This window comes from Triticum dicoccoides, chromosome 5A (assembly GCF_002162155.2).
Source record: "Triticum dicoccoides isolate Atlit2015 ecotype Zavitan chromosome 5A, WEW_v2.0, whole genome shotgun sequence".
NCBI classification, from domain to species: Eukaryota; Viridiplantae; Streptophyta; class Magnoliopsida; order Poales; family Poaceae; genus Triticum; species Triticum dicoccoides.
Genome location: NC_041388.1, coordinates 70,966,285 through 70,992,825, shown reverse-complemented (window position 1 = coordinate 70,992,825; position 26,541 = coordinate 70,966,285).

Here is a 26,541-nt window from a genome sequence, read left to right as displayed (position 1 = left end):
GTAGGGAGCACAGTTTCAGCCACACCAGGGCTGGAGGGTAGACGACTTGTGCCACACTCGCCAAAGGTACAATCCTCGACGGATAAATCGAAGACGTCACCAAGGCCATGGTCCTTTTCTCCTCTGAGAACATGGCTAAAATCTTCATCACTAACGAAGTTACTGAATTCAACATCTAAGGACGGACCATCCAATGTTATTGGTTCAGAAAAATTGGATGCTTGGGCGAAATCAAGTTTACGCTTCAAAGGCAGCCTTGCTTCCTGTTCCACATGAGGCGGTGTAGATTGTCTGCGTCTCTTTCCGCTACCGGATGGGACAGTGTCTGAGATACCATTATCCACTGATAGCGGATGGGCGGAGGAGGACCTAGCTATGGCATTCTGTTTCAGTACATTACCTCGCCGTAGCTGCAAAAAAAACCAAAAAGAGAACTCAAGTTAGTACTAAATAGTACGTGAGACATAATGAAATATGGACACACATGTGTTTGAGCTCACCTCTTTAGACTTCACCGGTTGAGCAGCAACAACATCATTTAAATAATTATAGAGGACCAGTCTCCATTGATCTGTAATTGGCGTTTCTTCCTTCTCAAGGGACTGAACATGTTTGTCACAGTGCTCCATAGATACTCTCCTCATCACCATAAAATCTTTATTAGACAATGGGCGAGGCATGATATTGTGTTGTAGTGCACGCTTATTTTTTATCCTTACATCATAAGGGGTCTTCCCAGTCATGTTGCCATTGCAAAGTTGGTCCAGAATGTCGGCGAAAGGCTTTAGAATTTTTTTCCACCAATTAGCCCATGCTACAGAGGAGTTCCCAACTCGATCATCGTCAGGAAAATAGTGGAATTCTTCAGGGGCCAAGGATAATAGGTGTGACCAAAAAGCATAGGCAATTCCAATTTCATCTTGAGTATACAGGCTCGCTAGAGGAGAAAAGGGTACAACTTGGTGAAGACGAAACTGTCGTGCCACTCGATCTGGGTGATATGGTTCAGCTATACACACATCGGCGGTGATAGTACCACACCTCCACGTCAGCATGCCTCGATGAATAGAAATTAAGAAAGCCCTCTTGGGTTTGAACACACCTTCCATAGTGAGAGAATAGGGGTTCCAAACAATATTCTTAGAGTCATCGAGGAAAGCATGTGCCTCTTTAGGAGTAAAATGACGTGGCGTCTTAAACATTGTGTTCACCATATTAGGTTGTACCGCCAAAATTCTGGATCTCGGGAAATTTGGCGTTTTTGCTCTGTTTCCATAGGGTTTCTTGAGGTACACGCCCATCCATCCAGCAAGGTAGTGGACCGGCCAAATCCTATGTATGAATGAGGGGCCAATCGGATGAGTACAAATCCGCCGAAGTGAGTAATAAAGGGAGCAAAGAGCAGGTGGTCCCAAAGAGATGCGTCGTCCTAGGGAAATCCATGCCGCCATCACTAATACCCCAGGGCGAATATATGGCCCACCACCAACAACGACGTAGCGGGAAAGCCATACGGCAAGGAAAGCCGCGGTGTACACGCGCTGGTCTTCTAAGCTCTTGGTAGCAAAGGAGTTTACTCCACTATTGTGAAAGAAATCACACCATTCCTTGAAACCTACTTTGCCACCCACAGCAAGCTTGGTCCAAATTTGTAGGAGCCGAGGCAGGAAGTTGGGTACAAAAGAGTCGAAGGATCCAACTCATCAGCTAGGGGAACATATTCTTCATAAGGTTCACCATCAAGGGGCAACCCCGCAATCTGATGCATATCACAAAGTGTGACTGTACGCTCGCCAGACGAGAACAAAAACGTGTTGGTGTTGGGATCCCATTTCTCCAATAAAGACCTTAAAAGAGAAGGGGAGACAGAATAGTCGCCTAAAGAGCAATAAATGGCTCCATAGACATAATTTACACCTTCCTCACTCCCCTTCAGATGGGTATGATATTTATTCAAGGCATTAGTACCCCATTCAAGATACCCAAGAGGCATTGAAGCGTATTCAACCTCATGATTCTCCCAGCCTAAACCTTTGGATATCATATGTGTCCCAAGGGTTGAAGCTTCATCAAGTCTGGGCCCAGGTGCGGGAGGTTGATAACAACGAGCTGAGAAAGATGGCCCTGCCGTCCATCCACGTGGTCCAAGCTCAGGATGGCCGTGTGGTACGCCTAACTTCGTAATCACTGGATTGGCTAGCTCACTAGTATCTGGTTCAAATAGGTGTTTTTTGGCCAACTGTGATAAAGGCATTCTACATGATTCAGACGAAGATGGTGTCGTGGCTTCCTCCATCTATATGCAAGGAAAATATGCATGTTGGTATACGTGTGAAATTACAGGAAGTTAAAAATAATACATGAAAGTGCAAGATTCAATTTGATACCAAGGTGGAAGTGATGATCCCCGGGTACGCAGCCTGCAACGAGAGATAGTATCTACAATTAAAAAAACATTTCAATATTTGAATTTTATGCATAAAAAGGAATATGAGAAACACGAAACAGGTGTGCGTGATTCAAAATATTCCTCATCCCCAAAAAACAATAGCATCACCGTCGAACGACGGACCAAGCCCATATATAGGCTTGCCGGAACGCCGACAGTGATCAAGTCATTAAATTCATATATGTATAAAAAAATCACCGTCGAACGATGAACCAAGCCCATATATAGGCTTGCCGGAACACCGACGGTGATCGAGTAATCAAACTCATACATATATGGCAAATAAAAAAAATCACCGTCGAATGATGGACCAAGCCCATATATAGGCTTGCCGGAACGCCGACGGTGATCGAGTCATCAAACTCATACATATATGGCATTAAGAAAAATCACCGTCGAATGATGGACCAAGCCCATATATAGGCTTGCCGGAACGCCGACAGTGATCGAGTCATCAAACTCATACATATATGGTGATAAAAAAATCACCGTCAAACGATGGACCAAGCCCATATATAGGCTTCTCGGGACGCCAACAGGGACGCCGACAGTGATCAAGTCTAATTCATATACGTACACGATAAAAAATTCAGTGTTGAACGAAGGACGAAACCCATATATAGGCTTCCTGGAGCGCCAACATTGAGCAATCTTACTAATTCACACAAAAATAATAATCCCCGAGTCGAACGACGGACCAAGCCCGGATAGAGGCTTCCCGGAACGCCGACCGTAGGATCACAATTTTCGGATGAATAGATATAGATCAAACGCCTCATACATTGGTATATATAACCTTCCGCGAATTGGCATACGTACCAGAAATTGCCTCTTTGACAGTACTATAAATAAGAACAGAGATGCGACCACAGAGGAAGGTATAGTCATACCGTTCAAAAGGCAAGTCCACTAAGCCGGATCAATCCAAGCCGTGACCCAAATATCACTGGCTCCTGTATCATCAGCAGGATAAAAAGATACAAGGAAAACATGAGCGGACACATTAGACGTTGAAGTATAAAAGCTCAATGAGAAAAGAAGGTTGATCACACCTGGTTCAAGTCACCACGTGCTCCAGCGGGGATGCATCATGAGAAGGATTAAAAGCAATCTAGGCGATTGGAGTAACAGAGTAGTCAGCCAATGAATTGATCAAGAGACTAGCGAATCAGTATACAATATCATGCAAAGGAAATCTTAATACGTACGAAGCTGCGGCCACAGTCCGGACGGAATTGAGCTGAACTTCGTCTCCGTCGTCTTCTATCTGGTTTATGAAAAGAAAAGAAGACTTGCTGTTTAAAAGAGAGTTGAGGGGACAGTGGACGCAGTTTGTTAGATGGAGTTTGTTAGCCGGATAAGCCAGACGTGGCCTGATTTTTAGCCTCCATATTTGCAACGTATGGTTAAAAAGCTGTACGTAGCTGGCACACGATCGTCTAAAAAGTCATAAATCCATTATACTCACCAGAAGTGCTTTAAACAAAATATGTATAGTTTCGAGCTCTGGGCCCGAGTAAAAAAAATCTCACTTCGAACCCAGACCTCGAGGGGCATCTGTTGACATGGATTTTGACCGAGATAAATAAATGTATAAAATATAAATTCAAAACAACAAAAATAAAACGTTCGATAATGAAAAGAATTATTTTAAAGAAATCAATCAACAACTCAATCAACCAAGACATCGATGACTGGCAGCTCCAACTTTGTTGATGTACATTGCAAGAGAAAGTTTCAAGCCTCGCAACGACCTAGTCCATCGCGATCTCTAGAGAGCACCATCCGCTGAAACCGCCCTCATGAAATCATTGTTGTCGCGGGGGCCCCGCCGCGCGCAGCTCCGACTTCTCTGTCGTAGCGAGAAACAAACATAGGCGCACCCATTGACGCACTGGACCGTCGGGACCAGGAGGGTTACCTGCGACCAACTCTGCATGTCCACCCTAGGGAAAACGCGAAGGGGAACTAGTCTTCAAGATGACGACCATAAGGGAAAAGCGACCCGGGAACGACGACATCAGCCGACCCCGCTACAGCAGCGCAAAAGGCTTTCACCCAAAGACAAACCTCGAAGACGGACAAGGCCGGAGAGTGCCATGACGACCCTGCGGGAAGGAGGAACAACACCCACGGGTACCGCGCCGTCGGCGTTGGCCATCAAAATATCACGGCATATTAACAAAATGCATAGACAATATAATTGGTGACTGAAATTTTTTTAGCATCAATTAAATCTTTAGCTAGCACGAGCATGCGTTATGTGCTAATGCATGCAGGCTAGGCAGCGTACATGCATGAACGTATGTGGCGTGGCCCTCACAGCCAATAATTAAGTTTTTTTAGCAAATCAACACAGTCACCATGCATATGCAAAAGCTGCTCCAATTAAATAATCAAAGTAAGAAGCCCATACGTGCCTTGTAGCAGGGCCCATCTCTAGATAAAGCTTGATTAAGGAAATTCACTAAACTAATTGGGCCAGAGGGCCATGTGCGCTCCCGCCGAAGTCCCATCGATCAACTCAGGAGACCAAGTCTACCCACGTTCTACCCATTCAGCCACGACTCCTGCTCCCATGTCCTGCACGACAGCGACGTGCAGGCTGATTCCTGGGCGCGCGCGGCAGCCTCCAAAGGCAAGTGCTCCACACCCTCCCATATAAATACCAGGCAGATGCACTGCTCGAGGGTCGGCCTCCAGTTCATTCATTTCTTCCGCCAAAAATCACACACACACAGTAGCACAAAAGGAGAGAAGGAGGCAGGCGTGCAGGAGGTTTGAAAGGTGAGATTCAATGGTTCTTCTATAGCCCCTGGTTTGGCCATTGTGGTACAGGCCAGGGAGCTTTTTTCTTCTCCTCCTCTTAAATCTCTAGCCCTTGGTCCGGCCTTCGCGGTACGAATCAAGGGGCATGTTTCATCTTCCGAAAATTCTTGTTCTTGGTTCGGCCATTGCGGTACAAATCAAGGAGCATATTTCATCTCCCCAAAATTCTTGCCCTTAGTCCGGCCATTGCGGTACATACTAAGGTGTATGTTTAATCTGTCTCAAAATTTTGCCTTTGATTTGGCCATTTTGGTACAGACTAAAGAGTATGTTGCATCCATCCTAAAATTTTGTCCTTAGTTTGGCCATCGTGGTACAAACCAAGGAGCATGTTATATCTACCCCAAACTTTCTCGTTCGGCTCGGCCATCGCGGTACGAGTCAAGGAGCATGCATAGTTCTTGTAATCATGGCTTCTCTAAATGTTGCGTGTGCTTCGTCCTATTGATCCCCGTCTTGGTTCGGTCCCTTTAGCGATACAAGCCAAGACGAACGCCTCGTTCCTTGGTTTGGTCCCTATACATGGATACAAATCAAGAGAGTGTCATAGGTGCGAAAACTTCATAAAAATGCCTTAATTTTGGTCATCATAAAAAAATGGATATGACTAAGTTGAAATGAAATCACGAATATGCTAAACTGAATTTGTTCTTATTCGGTTATGCTATGGACCTTATGTGTCGCTTTAGTTGTAATACGAACAAGAATATATAAAATGGTGCTTCACTTGGTTACGCTACACGAAGGCATTATTTTAATGCTACTCGGTGTTAGTAGTAATACGAGCAAGGCAAAACTTATTAAAAATGTGCTCATGTTACACACCCAAAAACCAAAATCATGCAAAATGGATTATAAAACGTGTTGCATCATAAAAAACCAATCTTACTTGGTTGCACTACACGTGGGCGTTATCATAATGCTACATGGTGTTAGTAGTAATACAAGTAAGAGAAAATTAAACAAAGTATTCAGGTCACATATTTGGTCCAAAGTCAAATAAAACATGTCATGAAATGCTCCAATGCTATAAGAGCCTAAACTATTAGCATCATCATAAATGGATATCACAAACTCACTTTACTTGGGTTATGTTACACACTAGCGCCAATGAAATGACGCTATGTGGAGTTAGTGCTAATACCATGTGAGGTACAAACATAAACAAAAATGATAGATGTCATACGACTCATGCAACACCATAATTGCTCCACAAACCTTTGCTTGGTTACGCTGCACGCGGGCATTATCTTAATGTCACACGGTGTTAGTAGTAATACAGGTAAAGCAGAACTTAAAAAAATAAGTTCACTCCACATCCACATATGCATAGAAAATTCATGGAAAATACATGATAAGGCATATTTCATGTAGCCCTCATAAGCTTTAAACAAATAAAATATCATAAACAAACTCCATTCGGGTCAAGCTATATACTGTGTGAGGTCAAAGTCAACAAAATATGTTACATATCATATGCACAATAAAAAGCATCAAAATTGTGTCAGAAAGTTTCAGCCCATTACGCTACATACGGGCACCATATCAGTGTCGCGCGGTGATAGTAGTAATGTGATGATGCAAAACTTATTAAAATTGGCATGTCACATATATACATGCCACCAAAACCAAAGAGGTCATATAAAAATCCTAAAGGAAAATACATACCCATATCCTATGTGCCAAACGTAGGATAAAACTAAGCCTAGCCAAAACCAACCTTCATTCTGCACCATCATATAGATGAGGTTGAACACGAACAAATTGTTGCATGCTAGGAAAATATATTCCCGACATCACACATAAAATCATGGAGGAGTATTTGCATGAAACAAACTTCAAGTTCACCAAGAAGGAGTTCATTGTCGACCGCGAGGAGGATTTCTCTTGTAAAATATTGTAATAGGCATGTGATGTAATCCTATGTAATAGATATGTTGGAATTCTTAATCAGGGATTTTCTCTTCGGAGATGTAATTAACAGAATTTTTACGTAAATGTAAGAGTTTTGGAAATAATGTACCTGCAATGTTTGATCCTATTTTTATTGTATGCATTTAAATTTCATTCTGTATCAATGACGTGGATGCGTGTTCTCACGCCCGCCATTTTCCCGTCATCACATCGCGCAAATTCGTCTTTTCACTTTAGGTCGTTCATCCACGGTGTGTGTAGGCCCCCCAGCTCTTTCTTTACGGCACACATCGATCGATATGCCTCTCTAGCCAGGTGTGCCTAGCACAAACATAAGCTTCCCCCCTTCTCTTGTCACTGTCCATGCCTCACTCCCACCACTCTTTTCATTGTTCTCGTACTCGCACACTCCTCCCCCTCGATATAGTATGCCTCTCGTACCACCTCCTACATGCATCCCTCTCTCTATCCTTCTCCTCGTGCCTCATTTGCTTCTAACACACACATGCATGTATACCGATCGATCTCCCAACATATACCTAGATCGACTTTAACTACCCCCCATCGATCGACGTACCTCACAAGTTATGTCTCTCCTTTCTCTAACAAAGAAGATTGATCTTTCTATGTAGTTACGTCTGCTTACCACAGCCACACCGTCCCCCCTCATCATTTGTGCATGCCTCCTGACCCGTCTCTCACACACACGTGCACAGACAACAAGCAGCCATCTCCTCTCTTATTGATATTGCGGGCGTGCCCTCTGTTTGTCTAGCAAGCCTATCCCACCATTTGTTAGAAGCAACTCCACTACCACCCCCTCCAACACTCTACCTCTGTCTCTCTCCCAACCTTATTCCTCTCCTGCACATATGCATGGATGCCGATCGATCTCGCTTAATACATGAGGCAGATCGATCTCCTTAATACATGAGGTAGGCCTCTCTCCTCCTCCACACATATACCAGCCATTGTACCTCTATAGTTAATTGGGCCTCCCTCTTCCCCCACCACACACCGATAGTCGAGCGCTGCAGGTAGGTATCCATGCCACAGAGACAAACTGCACATGTCCCATCTCACGTTCCAGTAGGCCAGCCACTCTATATTTTTTACGTGGGCACACACAAATTCGATGGCACTCTTTATCGATCGCGCGCGCACACACGCACATCATCCCTCTCTTCGATTCTATGGACACCTCAAGATGCATTTGTATGAGTAGTTTATCTTGTGAGAGAAAAGGTTGAACGAGGGATGGCCTTATTTGCGAACGTGGAGAGACGTGTGGGTATATTTTTGCAAAATTGCCATAGTTTCTTTCCTATCCGTTATATATAAATCCGATGACCTATATTGCAGGATGGCACGCACACCATCATCACCAACTCTGTTTTTTACTCCCTCCGTCCGAAAATACTTGTCATCAAAATGGATAAAAAGAGATGTATCTAAAACTAAAATATGTCTAGATACATTTCCTTTTATCCATTTTGATGACAAGTATTTCCGGACGGAGGGAGTATTTGTCTTTTTAGAGATTTCAACAAGTGACTATGACCGGACCTTACCAACATACTCAAAAAAGTAGTCCATAATTTTGATGTTACCCTCTTTCTTGGTGGTGCAGTGCCATCTGGATACCTCATAAATAAATAAAGTACTAAATGATACTAATATATGATACATGGCACAGGAGTACTAAGTATTATTAGTACAGTTTTGCTAGAACTCATTTAGATGAGATATAATTTGGTCTCATTCATCTTTTATAGCCATTGGATGTGATGCTATATAAGATGCGTGTGTGCTGACGTGGGTTGTATTTGTTCTTGTGCAACGAACTGACCACTGCATGTCATGTTTGATAGTCTCAAGTCATTAAAAGCATACAAGCCCCACATCTCTTCTTGGTTGATTCATCTATTTATGTCAAGAAATAAGAAACAACATGAGAGTTAATGCACCGCGCCTATGTGTTTACTATTTGGTTTTCGTAAGATGACTTAATACTCACCTAGATGGAGGGAGTATTCGATTTGACAGTGGGTGGCGTAGTTCCCGATACGGCTTTAATGCAGACGAGGGAGGGAGTAGCAATTCCCGATATGTTGAACGACCAATGCATCCTCCTTCAATTAATGCATGCGGGAAGTAATGGGAGGAGGTCCGGGAAAAGAGGCTGCACGATGTGAATGCAACACAGTTTGCCCTCATATAAAGGCGCCCCTCCATTCCAATGCATCTACCACATCGTATGCACCTAAGAATTTGCCTAAGCACCTACACTAAGCGCAAAAGAGCTCACTCCAGACCCATGGCGGCGATGCGCGTGAGTGGCCAGCGGCTGCGCCAGATGGTCCACGACGCCGGCCTATAGCATGGCGCCGAGGATCGTCTCCAGACGGTGTTGGAGACCGGCTGGTAGATGGCCGCCGTCGACGCCAACTACGACTCTCAGCTAGACCAGATGATCGTTGCCACCAGCAACAAGTTCACCGTCCTCAAGAAGCTCGCGGACAACATCGCCGTACTCCTCTAGCCCGTGCGCCAGGGCTCCTCATTGCCTGCCATCCTAATCGACCTCCATGGCCAGAACCTCTTTCAAGCACTGGTGGCCCTGCGACTGCCCGCCGACGCCACGAAGAATGTCCACCTGGAGGTCGCGCTCGACGTGAGGCGCCTCGCCCTGCAAGTATTTGTTGACCTACACATCCACATGTACGAGGAAATGGTGTACATAGGTATCTACAAGGCCAGTGAGGACGCTACGATGTTGGCCTTCCTCAACCGGCTGGAAGCCTTGGATGCCTTTGCTGAGAAGCACCTCGACCTCGCCACAAAAGCTGCCGCTCCTTAGCAGCCAATCGGTGGCCCGGCGCACTAAGTTGAGGAGGAGGAGTTCGTACGTTCGTGGATCCATCTTTCTTCTTGCCTTCTTTAACCACCACTGCGATCGCATCATCGTGGCCTTAATTCTTATCGTGCTGTTGCATTCTCATTCCAGTCAATACCGACATGTGCGATCCCTTTGCTTAATTATATGTGTCACTGTAACTAGTACTCCATCCATCAATTTATAAGTTGTGCTTACCTTTTCCATCAACTTCGTGCAACGTGCGGGCATCTTGTTAGAAACACTATAATATGTCTATAGAATCCGTATGTGATAGTCCATTTGAAATCTCAAAAAATACAATTATTTAGGTATGGAGGAAGTAATATATTAGGAGTATATCAAAACAATAGTGATTTCTTTCAAGTTTGTGAACAAATACTACTATTCTACTACTTTGGATCCGTCGCAACGCACGGGCACATTGCTGGTAAAAGGAAAAGGTCTGCCGCGTTCGCGTCGCACCCCCACACGCCCGGGAATCGGGAGTACAACACGGCCCGTCCGGCATGACACATAGCTTAGGGAAGGCGTGTTGCCTAGCATTTTCACTTTCATGTGGTACCGCCGTTGAGCAAACCGACACCCCACCCGCCGCCGGGTTGGAAAACAGAAATGAGGGGAAGATCTAGCTGTAGCACGGAAGCCAAGAAATTTGGTGTCAAACGGGGCTTGTTGATAGAGTAGGAGCATTCCGTACTAGTACTACTCCTACTAGTACCAAGTTTGTACTCCTAATACTATATTACTAGTACTACCACTATACAACTAGTAGGTACATGCACGACACAACATCGTAGGAACAAAAAACGGGAAGATCTTGTTTTGGGTGATTTATCGTTTTTTCAATCAACGTAGTATGAATAATATGATGTGGGGGGCACCCATAAAGCTTATGCAGCTTGGTTGCTTGGCTACGGAAGGTTAGAGAAAAATAAATAGATAATGTGTTTAGAGTGCACTCCACTAAATAGATATACTTTGGATCCATTGCAACGGACCGGGACATCTATATCTATACCCCCTATATAGTGTGTGAAAAACTTTGAAAGTTGGTCGTTGGATGAAGCCAATCCGATGGTACAAAGATGGCAAATCCGAGCACTACTGGCCGTTGGATATCATCCACCAGATTCTGCCACATGTATAATCTAGAAGACTCCATGGTTGAACTTAATTCATGACTAACTTGGCCACAACTAAGCTTAGGCAAAGTTATTAGTTCTTCAAAATGAGAGCCACAAGTTGGCAAGACTAAGGGAATCTTGCCACATTTTTTGTGTGTATGTCATGTGGGGCCTTAGTGTGGCTTGCCTAAGGTGTGGCTTGAACCAAACACTCACCTAAGTTAATCAAACTTGCCTAACCTTACATTCCACCAGATTTTGCCACATGTTAGAATCCAGAAAGCTCCACATGTAGAAGCATAATGCACAAACCACCAGAATCTCATGCGTGCAATGCACGTGTACCTTACTTGTACTAGTTGGTAGTATTAAGAAACAAATTCCAGTTTCGACATGAGCTTGTACTGCGGGAGCACCACAAGGCCTGCCGCAGGAGTTACATTTCCCTCTCGGGGCCCACAAGACCGATCTTCAGTGGCTTAGTGCCCGGCCTATGAGTCAATGACATGCGGACCTTAAATGCGGCTGGCCCACATGTCATTCTCATGGTGGTGGCGTGGTTCGCGACTCACTCGTTCGAGATGAACCGGCCGGTGGTGGCGTGGCCGTGGCGAGGGTGCCACAGCTGGGCGTCGGGGCATTACGAGGCGTAGATGGCCACACCGGCAGGTACTACCTGTAGTACATAATTACTCTAGCTGAGGATTGATGCCCGGGACGAAATGTGTCACAACCGCTGGATGAAAATTTGATGGTGCGGGAGTACGGATCAGAACACAGCAGCGGAGCAGGCAAACCGCGTCCAATCAGGTGTGTCTGTGGTAGAAAGTTGATGGTCGCCGCAGTTCAGCTGGCCTCCATGTCATGCACACAAAGGCGGAGGAGCGGTGGGGCCGAGAGGGATGAGGGGCACGTCGGGGGGATGAGGATCCCCTGACGCGAACAATCCTACCATTCTGTCACTGACATGTGGGACCCATAAGCGTGGGTCCCACCTGTCAGCGAAGGAAAGGCAGGGCAAGGCAGTGATAGGATTAGATGGCTAGTCTAACTAAAGTAGTAGATGATTATTTAAAGAGGTTTGGAGAATTAGGATTAGATGGATAGTCTAACTGAAGTAGTAGATGATTATTTAAAGAGGTTAAAACAATGTGAACGCAGTGGGGTTTGGATGCAAATGAAGATGAAGGGGAGGTGAAGAAGCCGAGGAGAATTGGTTCCCGATGGAGAAGTAAATGGGAGAAGTGGCATGCAGGCAGTTGATTAGACGGCTAGGTAGACTAAACGAAAAGGCTACGCGGGTAGACTGATGAGTCATACATGTTCGTGTACGTGCCCATCCTTCCTCATAGGTGGGACCTATGCAAACAGATAAAAAAATGTGTCATAGTTTTTTTTGAGCACGTGAGTGGGAGACACAACATTCTCTGGTTAAGTAATACTCCCTCCATTTAGGTGAGTATAAGCCACCTTATGAAAATCAGGTTTTCCCAAAACCTTTAGGCGTGGAGCATTAACTTCCTGCTCGATCCCCTCCCAGCCTCGTTAGCCAGTGTTCTCTTCCTCTGCTGTCGCGTTCTACCTTTCCATTTTTCCTCTTCTCAAGTGTGGAACGATCTGCATGCCGTCCTTGATGGACCAGAACGACCACTACATGCATCGCGGCAGGGCATTGATTGGGCATGCACGAGAATTTGGTTCTGCTCACAATATGGATGATACCTGAACGATGAAGTGAACAGGCATGCTAGCACGGGAGACCTATTTCCGCTATACAATACTGGAGTACTCATGTTCCTACTACTACTACTACTACTACTACTACTACTACTACTACTACTACTAGTAGTAGTAGTAGTAGTAGTAGTACAACTGTGGTACACTTGATGGTCAAAATACTATTCATCCGGTCCTCACAGTGAAGTGACAACACTGTCGTGGAATTGTCACGGCAGATGTCCTAGTGTGAGGACTTAGTCGTGAGGCCAACGCATCTATGTGGTAGCTTGATAGGGGTTGATCAGGATGAGAGACGCAGAGCGGATCAACGCACAAGACAAGGATTTAGACAGCTTTAGGCCTCGAGAAATATCACCCATTAACAACCCTACGTGTTGTTTGTGGCTAGTTCTCATTATCATCGCGAGGGAGTTGCCATAAACCGGCTCTCCCAGTTATGTCTAGCCCTAGGGATTATTTCTTGTTGCTTGTCCCCCTTGTGGGGAGCCCTGCCGCTCCTTATATAAGTTAGAGGGGCGGGTTACATATGGAGTCCTATCAGGACTAGGACTAGTCTACCTTCTAATACAATCCGGATACAAGTCCGGGTCTTCAACTCCTTGTAAGATAATATTCTTCACGCCTTTCCTCTTAAACCGACCCACCATAAACCGGCCCTCTGGGCCTTGTGCCTTGTCATCTGTCTGTCTCGCCCGCCGGGTTACCAGTGAGTTATAATGTCCAGGCAGGTTGCTTGTAAACCGTCTGGTCAGGGCGGGTCGCCAGTGAATCGCCAAGTGTCAACCGGGTCTCAAGTAAACCGCCAAGCCCGGCCGGGTCATATTTCTGGCCGGTTCATACAGCGGGGTATATCCCCGACATTAGCCCCCAGTTTAATTTGGATTTATCCATGTTAAACTGATCCTGTAAAACAAACACAAGAACAAATTTGACAGGTTGTGCTCCTGGTAAATATTTTGTAAACCGGCGCCTGATCATCCTTAAGTCCTTGTCATTTCCTCCTTCTAGAAAATCCGGGTCAATAGACCAACTTCATAATCAATTTTCTTGTAGAATAAATATTGTAAATAAAGAATCCATTTGAGTCGGCCTTCAATACTTGACCAAAATGTTGGTCTTTGAAATATTCAACTGATATCCAGCCGGTTGGAAACTGTAGAATTTACCGAGCTATGACTTCCAAAATCACCGGTTATAAAACTGATAATTCCAGTTTATGACTGTTGCCAACACCGGTTCATGAGTATTGATGACACCGGGTTATGATTGTTGCAGACACCGGGTCAATCTGGTTTATTCAAATCTGAGAATTTGAAGATTTTTCTCCCTTATATCCATATTACTTGTAGCCCCCAAGTCTTGAGCAGAACAAAGTGATGGCTTAAGACTTGCTTCAATATAAGTACTGCCATTTAAGAAGAAATCCACGTTGTTCATCCCAGTCACTTAGTAAAAATTGAATACTCCATATTATGTAGCCCCCAAGTGCCGAGTTGTCATGCCTGCAGCAACCTGGGTCTTGTAATTGCATGATGCTCAAAAAACTTCAAACATTGTAGCCCCCAAGGGCCGGGTCATTATTTAATAATGAGCAGGGACTTTGTAAATATAATCATGTAGACTTGAGCAGTGATGTGTAGCCCCCAAGGGTCGGGTCATTATGCAATAATGAGCAGTGACTTTATAAATATGATCATGCTTCATTGAAAATAACATCATATGATGTAACTCCAACATGGGGCTTGAACCCACATCCACAAGGTTAAGAGCTTTGTGTTTTACCAACTGAGCAGTGGACCCTTGAATATAACGGATTAAGACTTGTGTACCTTGAATCATTGATAGGAGCAATTGGTAGCCCCCAAGGGCCAGCTCATTATGATGTGATGAGTCGGGTCTTCAATAAGGCCAAAACAATGACTTTGCATTAGCCCCCAAGTGTCATGGTGCATGCTTGCAGCGACATGAGACTTGCATATTTGATATAATCTCAACTTGAATAATGTAGCCCCCAAGTGCCCGGTTGTAAGCCTGCAGTGACTCGGGACTATTCCTTCCATTGTAGAATAAATCATATCCATTGATAAAGTAATAGCCATTGCACTAAAGCGACTTTGAAAACCTCAATCATAATACTGGTTATTGATAACCATAATAAAAATCCAGCCATGTTGGCTATTAAAGATTTGAATAATATAACCCAGTTTGAATACCGATTCCTGTGATATTTGATCATATTGTTGGTTTACCAAACCAGTTGAGTAAGGGTGATAACCCAAATCTTGAGTACTGATAACTCCTCCCATATTTTGTCGGTTTATAACAAAACCGTGTTGGGTTGTAATAAACACCGGATCATCCAAATATAATACTGGCGACTTGTAGTCGAAACCAGGCCGGGTCAATAAACATTGGATTATAACTGATCATATATTGAAAACTTGTACTTGAAAGTTGAACCGGGTTAATGAATGCCGGTTTATCAAAACCATTATAAATCTGATCAAAGGAGAAGAAACTTGGCAAATAAAAGCTTATGAAAACTTGTAGTCGAGGCTTTTCATGGGCTGCTAGGCCCCAAATCGAGGCTTTTCATGGGCTGCCAGGTCACTGAATTAACCATTTCATAAAGCCTCTTAAGATGGACCTCAATCTTTAACCAATGACGTTTTAACTGTGACAAGTCAGGGTATATGAGATTGACCGTCAAACGTTCGCGGGTCGTACCAGGTTTAGCTGGGCGGAGTGACTTACTTAAAGAAGGCAGGTTAACCCGGGGTTTTAGGTGCGAACACCAGGCTTCCAAGCCAGGCTTGATAGCCTATTACAAGGGTGGAGACTCTTAGTTCGGTGCGAAGCAAAGAGCCCCCAAGTGATTTTCCTGGTGGCCTTACGCCGATCAAGAGGTGTAGCTATGGTTCAGATACAACCAAGCCCCCAAGTGATTTCTTTCTAAACTATGCTCGCCGGGTGCCTATGTTTGAGTTGTGCTATGCAACAAACTCTCTTTGGCCCCTTATGATAATATTGGCTTGATAGCCGGAGTACTGAAGTAACCAGAGCTGTGCTCTTCTTATAATATTGGCCTGATAGCCGGATCAAGAGGGTAGTAACGCTATGTTCTCTTTGGTGAATACACCTATGTTTAAACAGGAAGCCCCCATGTGATCAATAATATGATAAGACAATAAGGCAGGATAACCCATGTCTGAACCGCGCATCATGGCAACCGGCCCTCTTCGGCAACCTTTAACTTTTTGCAAGAGATAAATTCTTCTTGAACCGGCATTTTGAAACGGATATTGAGAGATTCAAAGCTTTGTGGGAGACATCTTTCCCTTGAGCCGGATATTAAACCGGAATCTTCATTTTCAGCTAGAAATATTAGGACAGCCTTTAAACTTGAACTTGCGAGAAATTAATTTTGTTTGAACCGGAAATTCTTAAACCGGATTTGAGAGCTTCAGTGAGACTGACTTCCCTTGAGCCGGATTTTAAACCGGAATTCTTCATTTTGAACGGGAAATTTTCTGACGGCCTTTTAATTTTCATCAATATGGTAGTAGCCTCCGGGACCGGGTTATCTTTCCCTCCATCATCCTGGGGTTCTTAAACTTTGCTGAAACTCGCAAGATTTGCTGAATCATGTCATCGTAGCCCCCGTGTCTTAAGACGACTCGAGGAGTTGGCTTGAGATTCTTCATACTTGGCCCTGATATAAACCGGCATATAGCTGAATAGTGAAACGCTGTCATATGTTGAAGCTGGAAGCAAGGTGGCGAGTTAATGATCTTCGCAACACTCATTGTATATCCTTGGCGTTGATAACGCAATGCAAATCCACGGAAGCTTGAGGTCAATCGTGGCGGGTCATAAATGACTTCGTATGATTTGTGTCAATAATCCGGCCAGCGGTTCATCCCAGCTGGTTGTTTGAAGTCAAACCAAACTGTAGTGGCAGCGACTTGTGCGCCTGCTCATTGAGCCATCCAGTGCAAACGGCGGTTGATGATAATTTGCCTCCAATTTGAAAGAAAACCGGGCTACCCAAGCAGTGACTGGCTTTATACTCAATAAACAGCTCATGCAAACAGATGTGGCCCGATGTGTTGATATAAACCAGGCCTGGGGAGACAGACGACAAAGACGACCGTGGCTTCAGAGGCGGCACAGACACATGAATCGGCCGTGGCGTTGTAAACCGGCGTGGATGGGCGAGTTACCCTCATTTTAGATGGACATCACCTGATGTGTTTAGGCCGAAAAATAATCCGCCATGAAGTTGATGATGACTAGGTGAAACTGAAATCCCTCACGTGTGAATCAGTCGCGAGAGCAGACAGATGAATCAGCCGCGGCGTTTATAAGCCGATGTGGACGAGCAAATTGCCCTCATTGTAAGCCGATGCGTACGCGTGAACCGGTCGCGAGGGCGGTGGAAGAGTCATCTGTGGCGCTGTGGCGCGGACGGGCGAGTCGGCCGGCGCATTGATATAAACCGAACAATGACATGCCTGTCCGTGAAGCCGTGCGGCACAGTCGAACATGCGTCCGTGGTGTACCCCCACCCCTTTTTTTAATAATTGCCCTGCGTAAAAACATTACAGATAGAGTAATTGTTGTCGGGTGAATTAACATGTACTGATAAAATACATAGGAAAAATAACACCTGGTATTTTTTGTCGGATGCTGACGCTGGATAATGCATAGTGCTGCTTTTGTTTTTGACAGAAGAGTTGATTGGTCTTGTGTCTTCTAGTGCCTGAGGTCTCCACATAACCCAGCCAGAACTTTTTGAGCCGGAATTTCTGGAACCCGAACTTTTGGACAATCCAACCGGAACTTTTGATAATCCAGAACTTTTGAACCGGAACCTCTTGATAATCCGACCGGAACTTTTGATAATCCAGAACTTTTGAACTGGAATCTCTTGATAATCCGGCCGGAACTTTTGATAATCTGGAACTTTTGAATCGGAACCTCTGAATAACACGGCCAGAACTTTTTGATAATCCGGAAGTTTGTGAGTCGGAACCTATGGATAACACGGCCGGAACTTTTTGATAATCCGGAAGTTTGTGAGCCGGAACCTCTGGATAACTCGGACGGAACTTTTTGATAATCCGGAAGTTTGTGCACCGGAACCTCTGGATAACCCGACCGGAACTTTTTGATAATCCAGAACTTTGTGAGCCAGAACTTTTCTGATCTAAATCAGAACTCTTTGGCGACTCGGACGGAATCTTTCATCAATTTGGCTGGAACCCTTCGGCGATCCGGACCAAACTTTTCGTTAAGGCGGTCGGAACACTTTGGTGATTCACACAGAACCTTTCGTCGAGGCGATTTTAACTTTCCAATGATCCGGCCAGAACTTTTCGACGATCCGGCGGAACTTTTTGATGATTTTGATGGAACTTTTTGGCGAGCCAGCAGGAACTCTCCGATGAACCGGTCGGAACTTTTCAATCAGCTAGGCGGAATTTCTTGATCCCTGGAATAGCGCCTTTCAAGAACTCAACACGACCGTGCGCAGGCCCCATGGTGGGCGCCAACTGTCGTGGGATTGTCACGGCAGATGTCCTAGTGTGAGGACTTAGTCGTGAGGCCAATGCATCTATGTGGTAGCTTGAGAGGGGTTGATCGGGATTAGAGACGCAAAGCGGATCAACGCACAAGACAAGGATTTAGACAACTTCGGGCCCCGGGAAATATCATCCGGCAATAACCCTACGTGTTGTTTGTGGCTAGTTCTCATTATCATCGCGAGGGAGTTGCCGTAAACCGGCTCTCCCAGTTATGTCTAGCCCTAGAGATTATTGCTTGTTACTTGTCCCCCTTTTGGGGAGCCCTGCCCCTCCTTATATAAGTTAGAGGGGTGGGTTACATATGGAGTCCTATTAGGATTAGGACTAGTCTACCTTCTAATACAATCCGGATACAAGTCCGAGTCTTAAACTCGTTGTAAGATAATATGCTTCACACCTTTCCTCTTAAACCGGCCCACCAAACCGGCCCTCTGGGCATTGTGCCTTGTCATCCGTCTGTCCCGCCCGCCGGGTTACCAGTGAGTTATAATGTCCAGGCAGGTTGCTTGTAAACCGTCTGGTCAGGGCGGGTCGCTAGTGAATCGCCAAGTGTCAACCGGGTCTCAAGTAAACCTCCAAGCCCGACCGGGTCATATTTCTGGCCGGTTCATACCGCGGGGTATATCCCCGACAAACACCCTGCGCCTGACACTAGTCCAGGCGGCGTGTTCGAGTTACCAAAGTCAGCCTCACCTTGTGCACTATGCAATCTGTCACCGCTGCTGTACATCACATTGGCGCCTCGCCTCGTCTCCCCGTCTGCTCCCATAGCACCACTCCATCTCCATCTCCTTCTCTGTCTCCGTCTCCATCTCACTGTGCCCCCGTGTACCGTCGCCTCACTCGCCTCCCCTAGTACCACTATTACCTTGCTAGCCGCTCCAGCACCGACATCTTTCTCCCCCTTAAATCAGCCCCCTTCCAAACTCCACCATGGCCGAATGCGAACCGCGCATCATCCATATGAGCCGCGATTGGAGCAATCTTCCCAGTGACATCCTCGACCTCTGTTGTTCGTGTATGGATATGTTGAGCGCCCTGCGGCTAGCTGCATGCTCGAGGGACGTGCACACGGCCATCATCGAAGCGAGGCCTAAGCTTTTCAAGACACCCTGCTTGCTGCTATCAGGTCTTGCGAGATTGGCTCACCATGATACGGAGGCGTGCATGATGCCCCTCGACTTCAATCCGATCTCCATTAGCCGAAACTTCTTTGCAGGTATGCAGTGGGTCGCCGTACATCATTTCCCTCGACATCGATCCGATCACCATCGCCCGAAACTTCTTGGCAGGTATGTACTGGGTCGGCATGAACTCCCACTGGATGGCTTCCTTCAGAGAAGACAATAAAAAGTTGGTGCTCGTGAACTTCCAGACCTCCCATGAGATTATCCTTCCTCCGTTGGATTATATAGAGTATTACCATCGCGGTCCAAGTCATCTAGATTATTACGTCAGTTGGACGGACCTTGTTTTGCAGAAGATTGTAGAAACATGCACCACACTGTTGGTTTCATCTAACCATACATTAGGGAAGTAAATGTGCATATGGAGAACTCTATATTTGGAAGTAGTGAAATCCTGCAATGCTTACCATGTGTACATACCTATATTCGCCCTTCAGCAATCAATGGCTAGAATAATATCCTCACAAAAATTTTTCCCACAGAACACAAGTATATAACAATGCATGGTTTGTTAGTTACCTTGAAGAATTTGTTTGTGAGGACAGAACATGATTACATAACATGCATGACATGGCAGTTTCCTGTGAAGAATCGATTGCGAGAAAACATGAGTATAACCATGCATGGCACTTCTATATTTTCGAACCCAATATACATTTCCCTGTATTTTCCTCCCAGTTCCAACAGGGACATACCAATGCTGTTTCTTGCATTATCCTACTCATACTCTGAACAATGCTGATCTTACACTAACAATGCATGTCCTTTTTGATATGATGCAGTGTCCCTACAGTTACTGCCCTTTGTAATCACACCACCTTTGCCAAAAACAGGGAAGCACAACTGGTTCCTCGCTCGATCAGACGACAACAAAAGACTGATGATCATTCGGACACATGAGCCGGAAAAGTTATATTGCAAAAACCCCACTGTATGCAAGCACCGTGTAATACGTGAGTATCTGGACAGTGGCTGTTACGTCTATGAGCAGGATACCAGCTTGTTGGGGCCTTTAGGATTTTTTAGTTGGAGGCGGGTAAACAGCCTTGGTTCACACTCTCTGTTTCTCGGACTCAATTATCCAATTAATCAGGAGATCACCGTTGGCAAGGACCTTTATGGCAGAGAGGCTCTGTTTTCTATGGAAAACTGTGTCTACACGGCGAGCCCTAGGAGTTCGGGAGCAAACTCCCCTGATTGTCAACGATACAGCCTGCAGCCAAAAGAAGGTGAGAATGACAAAGGCATCCGGATTAACTTTGATCCTTGGATGTCTCAATTACGATAGGCAGTGATGTGGTTCAATCCTTCAGGTTGATAGGTAATTGGGCTGTTACATCGAAAGGGTGGAGTACTGGTGTCTCCGAATCACTGGTCGCTGAAGCGGGGCTGCAAATTATGATGGTGTTGGATCATCTCTTCGAATGACTTTGTTGTCTTTGTTGCTGGTTCTGGATGGGTAGTTCTTTCTTTTGTTATGCATATTCCTTGTCATTTGGTCATCCTCGTCTATGTCACTCTTACTATGTAATAGTTGCTTCTGTTTAGAATGTCATTCTCGTTTGGATCACGAGAGTCTGAGCGCTACAGATGGGTGTGTTTTGGTGGTGTAGCAAGACTTCTTATGAATTATCATGTCTTGCTATTTATGTCAGTAGTAGTCACTAGTCAGTGTTTGAATGTTGTATATATCGTTGTTTCGAACTGTTTATTGTCTCGAACTACTGGTGGGCTAAATGAGGGCATCACCATTCTCCAGTGTTCAGAGTATATCTCCTTTTTTCAAGTTATATAATTTGAGCTCAGTGTCTTTTCGATGATGTACACTTGTTTGGGCCAGTGAGGTGTCGTTGAATATGGGCCGAGTAGTAACGCAATGCCAGACAATTCAATTATGACTCTCAGGCCGGGCTCTCAAAAGATCCTGGAAAAAAAGGTCGGGCTCTCCAGAAAGAAATAATAAGACTCTTAGGCCGACATGTGGGTGCCACCGGTGTTTTCGTGCGCTTGCACGCCGAGAGCATATTTGCGCGTCGAAGTCTGTCCGCCACCGGCCGATTTCTTCGTCAGGTTCCGGACAACTTTCGACTGCAGTCGTGTGTTCGAATCTTCTCGGCATTTGTTCTGCGATGGCGCGCTGGTGAGCTTTGATCAGTGGTACCCAGGATGGGGCTCGGTGCCCTCTAAGCTTGAGTGTTTAACAAAGCTTACCTTCCACGGCATGCCTTGACATGCTTGGAACAGCGAGTCCATGAACGAGCTTATCAACGACCTTGGAGGTGAGATCATAAGTATGTTTGTTCCTCCAGACAGCTGGGCTCTGACGGTTATGGCATGGATGAAGAAGCCGTCCACCATACCGAAGCTGATTGGTGTTGAGATACTGGTGCAGGAACCGGGGTTGTACTGTTCGTCGCCACCAAGGCCGCCGCGGACCATGTTAGGGATGTACCTGTATCGAGTGTTCGTGCATGTCTAAGAAGTGGTCAATCCATCAATCGAAGTCCTGCCGCCGCCGCTGGTGCCAGGGTCCGTCGACGACGTCCATTACAGGAGTCAATGTCAGACTTTCCCCATGTTGCTCGGAACGATGGATGGCACAGGGCCTACTCCATCGCACGACGGAGGCCACTGCTTCTTTGGGAGAAGAGGCAGGGCTGGCTGCCTGGATGTGCTCTAATTTGAGGTAACAACTGAATCTTGTAAGATACTAGTTAAATCCGAGCTATGGGTGTGAAGCACTGATATGCCAGTACATTTGATTGTGACATGTTCTAATTTTATACCTGAACTTTTTTAGAAAGGGTTGTACGTCAACTTAATGTGCTAGCAGAACTTATTGTGTTGTCTGTCTGTTTTCTTTGCACAACATTCAAGATATTTCCCCGTCATTGATAAAGATGATGAACCGTTATGTACGACTTAGTTGGTTTCAACATAGCCCTTCCTGTAGCGATCCACTGCTTCCATCCTGATTGTGCTGCCTGCGTGAAATTTTTGTATGCAAGTTCAGTGTGCTATGATGTTCTATATGATTGTGTGAACTATATAAATTTTTACTGAGCATCAGCAATGCATATGGCTGAAAGATGTATTTACGAGCATCGACCGATGGGTCTCTCTCACACAAACACACGCACACGCACAAGTGGGACCCGTTGAATTATTTATTTGCTTGTGACAGCTTTTAATTAGGTTCCACTGTAATCTAAATTTTTTCTTAAGTTATTAATTGAGCTCAGTGACTTCAAAAAGTTGTACAGAAGCCTTGTTTTGGCCTTTCCGGCGTTACTGAATGTGGGCTGAGTAACCATGTTAGGTTGTACTGTACTACACAGGCCTTTGTTTTCAACATCGGCAATGCAACTGGGCCGATAGTTGTACACAATATCCGGGTCAACTTGTTATTCTTCGCCCCACTGGGCTGCAAACTTTCCTAGGAGGTATGCATTAGGCTTAACAAGAAAATGAACTTTAAGAAATAATAAATGGGATGTAATTATAATAACTGGACAGTTACTATGCACCAAACACGTAATTAGTTTGAAAAATATATTATTTTTGGAATTTGAAAATTTTAATTTGATTACTTGTTGCGCGCGCAATATTTCGTTGGATTTTAACATAATACAACTTTATTTTGAAATTATATTTAACCTGACTAGAAATTTCAGATAAAAATATTTCATATCCCATCAAAATGTGGGGATTTCTTTTTTGAATTTTGTTTTGAGCGGTTGTTTGAAATTATTAATCATTGTCCTAGCTAGAAGTTGGGCTGTACTTTTAATAAACTTTAAATGGGCTGTAGTAAATTCCATTAGAATTAAAAATGGGTTGTACATTCTTACAAATCACAAATGGGCTATATGTTCTCTGCCAAATCCGAGCTGTGGGCCTACTAAGTTGACGCGTACCGAGGGCTTTGTTAACTTAGTCAATATAAACGATTCTAGCTACAGTGATCGTACGATGTCCATCCAACGGCCGTAGTGCTTCTTCAACCTCTGGTCTTCTTGCTCCAGCCGCCCAAAGCAGTGCCGGTCATGTCGCATGCTCCTGCCTCCCGTGGCCGGCTGTGATGCCGCGGAAGCCTCACCGCCCCGTACTACTCCCACCACTGGCCATGCCATCCCTCTACTCACCCACACCCCTTGTTATTCTGCAGCGACGACAGCCTCACACCGCAGCCGAACCAGTGAACCCTCGCACTCCTCTCCGCGCGGGCTTCCACTACTGCGTCTTCCCCGGCTCCGCGTCGTCCCCTTCCTAGGCCTCGCCATCATCCAGACCACCACCCTGGTGCTCTCGGCGCGGCGTGGTCAATGACCGACTTCCATCGGAAGAGTACTGTACGTGGAGAGGCTGGCATCTGGGTCCAGGCGGCCGCAAGGAAGTGCCTCCTTATTACGCGCAAAATAATTATTCCTCCACCTGACAACAGGGACCCACCGGATGGGCCACCTTATTTCGTGAAAAAAACGTCCCCCCTGGCTGCTGGGACCCACCGGATGGGCCAGCGTATTTCGCGAAAAAAACGTTCCCCCGCTGTCAGCTCAGACCCACCGGGAGTGCCTCCTTATTATGCACAAAAAAATGAATACTCCCCCTGTTGACTTGTGGGCCTACTAAGTTGACTGGGACGGGGGCGTTTGTCAACTTTAGTCAATATGAATGATTCTAGCTCCAGTAACCGTACGATGTCCATCCAACGGCCGTAGTGCTTCTTCAACCTCTGGTCTTCTTGCTCCAGCCGCCCAAAGCAGCGCCGGTCGTGCCGCATACTCCTGCCTCCCGTGGCCGGCTGTGCTGCCGCGGAGGCCTCACCGCCTCCTACTATTCCCACCGCTGGCCAGGCCCTACGGTGACAGCAGCCTCACACCACAGCCGAACCAGTAAACCCTCGTACTCCTCTCCATGCAGGCTTCCACTGCCGCGTCTTCCCTGGCTCCCCGTCGTCCCCTTCCTAGGCCTCGCCGTCGTCCACCGTCCTGGTGCTCTTGGTGCGACGTGGTCAACGTGGTCAAGGAACGACTTCCATCGGACGTGGACTGTACGTGGAGAGGCTGACAGCTGGGTCCACGGCCGCAGCAAGGAAGTGCCTCCTTATTACGCGGAAAATAATGATTCCTCCAGCTGACAGCTGGGACCCACCGGACGGGCCACTGTATTTCGCAAAAAAACGTTTCCCCCTGACTGCTGGGACCCACTAGCTACATCTTCGCACGCAAGGAAGTGCGTCCGGGCAAAAAAAACGATTCGCCCCCTGATTGCTGGGACCCACCAGCTACATCTTCGCAGGCAAGGAGGTGCCTAACAGTCGGGACCCACCTGATCAAAGTGTACGTAGCGTTGTCATTCTGGTCGCGAACGTGTACGTACATATATACTGGTGGATGTAGAGGCGCGCACGTGTGGTAGTAGAGGCGCGTACGTGTCGTAGTAGAGGCGCGCACGTAGCATGTACACGTACGTACAGCGGCCAGGGTGCAAGAAAGCAAATACGGCCACGTATGTGTACATACAGGCGGGGCCTCGAACGCCTACTCGCGCATACGTACGGCCAGGGCTCGTGTACATGGCTGGGTCGGAACGGAGAAACAGCGTCGTCGTCGTGTTCATGGGGAGGCAACGGAATGCGTCGTGTTCATCGGGAGGCAACGAAACGCGTGGGAGCCAACTGGTTGGGTCAGAACGGAATGCGTGGTCGTGTTCATCGGGAGGGCTTGGACGGAACAGACGATGGAAACGAGGCCTGGCGTACTGCACAACAGAGGAAACAGACCTCCTACGTTCGGAACGGGGTCCTGTTGATTGGGAGGGGTGTGGCGTACCGCAAAACGAAGGAAACGGACCTCCCACGGTCGAAACGGGGGTCCTGTCGATCGGGAGGGGTGTGGCGTACCGCAAAACGGACGAAACGGACCTCCTACGGTCGAAACGGGGGTCCTGTTGATCGGGAGGGGTGTGGCGTACCGCAAAACGGACGAAACAGACTTGTGTTGGAGCGCTACGGTCAAAATGGGGGTCCTGTTCACCGGGAGGGGTGTGGCGCACCGTAAAACGGGACTCCACGGGATACTGTTCATCTCCACCATCGACCTCCTCTAGCCTCCACGGGCTCCTGTTCATCCAGCCTCCACCGCGCGCTACTCCACCGGCTACTGTTCAACCACCGCTCCACGGGCACCCCTCCACCGTCTACTGTTCATCCAGCCCTCCACACCATGGGGTCCTATTCAACCACCCCTCCACGGGCACCCCTCCACCGTCTACTGTTCATCCAGCCCTCCACCACACCACGGGGTCTTGTTCATCCAGAAGCAACGCCACCGCTCATTGTTCATCCACCCCCCGGTAACGCTCACTGTTCATCCAATCGATCGGCTTCAGTTAGCAGCAGTAGCGAAGGAATCTGTGACGCTCGGGTAATTAAGCTACAGTGATCCTCTGCTAATGGTGCCACGTCACCTCGTTTATAGTTGCTGATCTCGAGTTAGTTCGAAACCGATTCAAATTCAAATTCAAAAATAGGCAAACAATAAAAGTTTTCAAATATTAAAACTAAAATGTTCGGAGTGAACCAAATATTGCATAGATAATTATGGTGGAGAATCCACATTTTTATAAAGTATTTAATGGCACTGAAATAAATAAAACAGTAATAAAAACTAATAATTAAATGCCTTTACTAATTAGTAAATTATCAAACTAAATTAATTGGGGACTAGACATTTTGTGACGGTGGACTAAACTGAGATACTAAATTAGATGCTATGTATATATTTTACAGAAACTAAAATAAAAGGTG